This window comes from Urocitellus parryii, chromosome 12 (genome assembly GCF_045843805.1).
Source record: "Urocitellus parryii isolate mUroPar1 chromosome 12, mUroPar1.hap1, whole genome shotgun sequence".
Classification (NCBI taxonomy): Eukaryota; Metazoa; Chordata; class Mammalia; order Rodentia; family Sciuridae; genus Urocitellus; species Urocitellus parryii.
In genome coordinates, this window is record NC_135542.1 from 89,524,205 (window position 1) to 89,528,778 (window position 4,574).

Genomic DNA, 4,574 nt, shown 5'->3' on the forward strand with positions numbered 1-4,574 from the left:
CTATCCTTTAGAATTTAAGAAGAAATAAAAATATTCCAAGATAAGCAGGAACTAAAAAAAAAAAATCAATGACTATTAAGAAATACTTTTAAAAATTCTTCATACAAAAGAAATCAAAAACAAACCCCAGAGAACACAAATGGACAAATCTTATTTGAAAAGTAGCAAATGAGAAACAGGACCAAATTAAACACTAGAAATAGATGGAAATGGAAGGAATTAATAAACGTCTCTCTATAATAACATGAAATGTAAATGGTCTCAGCTGTCCAGTTAAAAGATGCAGACTGACAGAATGGATTAAAGAATAAGACCCAACTCATAGCACAGGCTGAAAGTGAAAGAATGGAAATTGATACATCATGAAAATGGAGTACCAAAACAAGCAGAAGTAGCTGCTCACATATCTGACCAAGCAGAACTCAAGCCAAAATTAATCAGAAGAGACAAAGAAGGGCAATTCATACTGGTAAAGGGAACAATCCAACAAGAAGATATAATAATAGTATATAGCTCAAACATTGGTATACCTAATTTCATAAAACCAAGACTACTTAAAAACTCAAATAGACACCAGTACACTAATACTGGGTGATTTCAATACAACTTTTTCAACAATAGATAGGTCATCCAGACATAAACTTAGTAAAGATTCTTCAGACCTAAAAATATTATAAATCAAGTTAACTTAACAGACATCTATAGATTATTTCATCTAACAAAAGCAGAATACACTTTTTTTCTCAGCAGCTCATGGAAACTTCTCCAAAGTAGACCACATTTTAAGCCACAAAGAAACTCAGCATATATCAAAAAGTTGATATAATGCCTTGAATCTGATCCGATCATAATGGAATAAAATTAAAAATCAATACCAAAAAAACCTACAGAAACCATATAAACATGTGAAGATTGAATAATACACCACTGAATGGTGAATGGGTGATAGAAGAAATCAAGGAAGAAGTTTTTTGTTGTTATTTTTTTTAAGAAAGAGAGAGAGAGAGTCAGAGAGAAAGAGAGAGAGAATTTTAATATTTATTTTTTAGTTTTCAGAGGACACAACATCTTTGTTTGTATGTGGTGCTGAGGGGATCGAACCCGGGCCGCACGCATGCCAGGCGAGCACGCTACCGCTTGAGCCACATCCCCAGCCCAGGGAAGAAGTTTTAAAAATTCTTAGAATCAAATGAGAATGATGATACAGTATACAGAACCTCGGAAACACAATGTAGATGATTCTAAGAGGAAAGTTTTAACTGTGAGTGCCTCCACAAGAAATATCAGAAATATCCCAAATAAACAACCTAATGATGCATCTCAATACCCTGGAAGAACAAGAAACAACTCCTTCCAGAATCAATAAAAAGAAGGAAGTAATTAAAATTAGAGCCCAAATCAATGAAATATAGAGCAAAAAAAGTATATAAAGGATCAATGAAATGAAGAGTTGGTTTTTTGAAAGATAACAAGATTGATCAACCCTTAGCAAAATTAATCAAAAGAAAAAGAAGACCCAAGTCCCAGGCCAAATGACGGACCGTGGGGAACGGAGCCCTGCAGCCTCCCAGAGACCCCATCCGTTAAGACAAGGAAGAAGGGCTGGGGATGTGGCTCAAGCGGTAGCGCGCACTCCTGGCATGCGTGCGGCCCGGGTTCGATCCTCAGCACCACATACCAACAAAGATGTTGTGTCCGCCGAAAACTAAAAAATAAATATTAAAAATATTCTCTCTCTCTCTCTCTCTCTCTCTCTCTCTCTCTCTCTCTCTCTCCCTCCTCTCTCACTCTCTCTAAAAAAAAAAAAAAGACAAGGAAGAAGGGAAGGATGAAGTTGGGGGTGAAGATGAAGATGATGAGGATAGTGACAGAGAAGAGGACAAAGAAGTCCAGGTCGTTGATGAAGAAGTGAATATTGAATTTGAAGCTTATTCCATCTCAGATAATGATTATGACAGAATTAAGAAATTACTGCAGCAGCTTTTCCTAAGGGCTCCTGTGAACACTGCAGAACTAACAGATCTCTTAATCCAACAGAACCATATTGGAAGTGTGATCAAGCAAACAAATGTTTCTGAAGACAGCGATGATGATGTGGATGAAGATGAAATTTTTTGGTTTCATAAGCCTTTTAAATTTAACTGAAAGAAAGGGTACCCAGTGTGCTGATCAAATTAAAGAGTTGGTTCTAAGCTTCTGTGAGAAGAACTGTGAAAAGAGTGTGGTTGAACAGCTGGGACAAGATTTTAAATGACACCACCAAGCCTGTGGGCTTTCTCCTAAGTGAAAGATTCACTAATGTCCCTCCTCAGATTGCACTGATCATGCACCAGCAGCTTCCGAAAGAACTAGCAGAGTCACACAAAACTAATAAGCCATGTGGGAAGTGCTCCTTCTACCTTCTGATCAGTAAGACTTTTGTGGAAGCAGGAAAATCCAATTCCAAAAAGAAATGGAGCAACCTGAAGGATGAATTAACGTTTGTATATGCAGAGGAAGTGTTTTTCTGTGAGAAGGCAGTCCTGAAGTTCAACTACTCGGTGCAAGAGGAGAGTGACACTTGCCTGGGAGCAGGTGGTCTTTTGATGATATACCAATGAAGCCCTTGCAAACTATGATGTTAATTCCAGAAAGCAAGATGAGTGAAATTATGGATAAACTGAAATATCACCTATCTATTTGGCCCAGTTTTCATGGACACTGATGGGCTTATTTTTGTAAAATTACCAGAAAACCCAGTGGAGAGTTACTGAAAAACTCATGACTTTATTCAGATTTAAGTCCTCTACAAAAAAGTAGGGTTCTTTTCCACGTGTCTATGAAACATTCACAAAATATCTTTTTTGGGGCTGGGGATGTGGCTCAAGCGGTAGCGAGCTCGCCTGACATGCGTGTGGCCCAGGTTTGATCCTCAGCACCACATACAAACAAAGATGTTGTGTCCGCCGAAAACTAAAAAATAAATATTAAAAAATTCTCTCTCTCTCTTTAAAAAAAATCTTTTTTTCTGTTTTTTTAATTATTAGTTGTTCAAAACATTACAAGGCTCTTGACATATCAAATTTCATACATTTGATTCAAGTGGATTATGAACTCCCATTTTTACCCCGAAAATATCTTTTTTTGTCAAATTATGAATGGTTGTTTAAAAACTTCCACCAAGAAAAAAAAACATGGTGTAGTAATTTGAGGAATGCAATAAAACTCCTATTTAAAAAGAAAAAAGAAAAAGAAAACCCAAATTAATAAAAATAGAAATGAAGAAAGAGAACTCATCATAGACATTACAGAAATCCAGAGGATCACTCGAGACTATTTTGAAAACTTTTAATTGAATAGTTGGAAAACCTAAAAGAAATGAATACATTTCTAGACACATATGACCTGCCAAAATTGAATCTAGAAAACCTAAACAGATCAATAACTAGCAAAGAAAATAGAACAGTAATAAAAAGCCTTCCAACAAAGAAAAGACCAGGACCAGATGAATTCTCATCTGAATTCTACCAGACTTTTTTTTAATATTTATTTTTTAGGTGTAGATGAACACAACACAATGCCTTTATTTCTATGTGGTGCTGAGGATCGAACATGAGTCCTGCCCATGCTAGACGAGCGCTCTACCACTGAGCCACAATCCCAGCCCCTCTACCCGACTTTTAAAGAAGAACTAATGCCAATGCTTCTCAAATTGTTCCTATGAAATATAAAGGGAATGGAACACTTCTAAATTCATTCTATGAAGCCAGTAGCACACTCATTCCAAAACCAGATAGAGGACACATCAAAAAAGAAAGAAAAATTACAGATCAATATCACTGATGAACTGAAATACCAAAATCCTTAATGAAGTATTAGCAAATAAAATTCAACAACATATATAAGAAGATTGTACACCATGACCAAGCTGGTTTTATCCCAGGGTTGCAAGGATTATTTAATATACTCAAATCAATAAGTGAAACTCACCACAAAAATAAAACTAAGGACAAAATTCACAGTCGTCTCAATAGATGTGGGGAAAAATGTGCTGAATTTTGTGAAATTCAGCACCCATTCAAAACCATTGAAGAAAGTAGGGATAAAAGGACCTACCTCAACATCACAATGGCTATATATGACAAAGCCAAAGTCAACATCACAGTGAATGGGGGGAAGCATTTCCTTTAAAATCTGGAATAAGGATGTCTACTCTCATCAATCCTATTTAATAGAGTTCTTGAAACTCTAGCCAGAGCAATCAGATAGGAGAAGGAAATTAAAGGGATACAAATGGGAAAAGAAGAAGTCAAACTGTTTCTGCTTGCTGATGACATGATTCTATATCTAGAAGACCCAAAAATCTCTACCAGAAGACTTCTAGAGCTGATAAACAAATTCAGGAAAGTAGCAGATTACAAAATCAACATACAAAAATCAGTAGCATTCCTTTAGGCCAGTAACGAGTCAGGAAAACAATCCCATTCACCATATCCTAAAATACTAGGAATAAACCTATCCAAGAAGGTGAAAGACCTCTACAATGAAAACTACAGAACATTGAAGAAAGAAATTGAAAAAGACACAGATGATGG

The 4,574-nt window shown here is 36.1% G+C and overlaps 1 pseudogene; it reads left to right on the forward strand.

Moving 5' to 3' along the window:
• Positions 1-1,806: 1,806 nt before the first annotated feature.
• Positions 1,807-2,704, forward strand: LOC113194158 (BRCA2 and CDKN1A-interacting protein pseudogene; annotated as a pseudogene).
• The last annotated feature ends 1,870 nt before the right edge of the window (positions 2,705-4,574 follow it).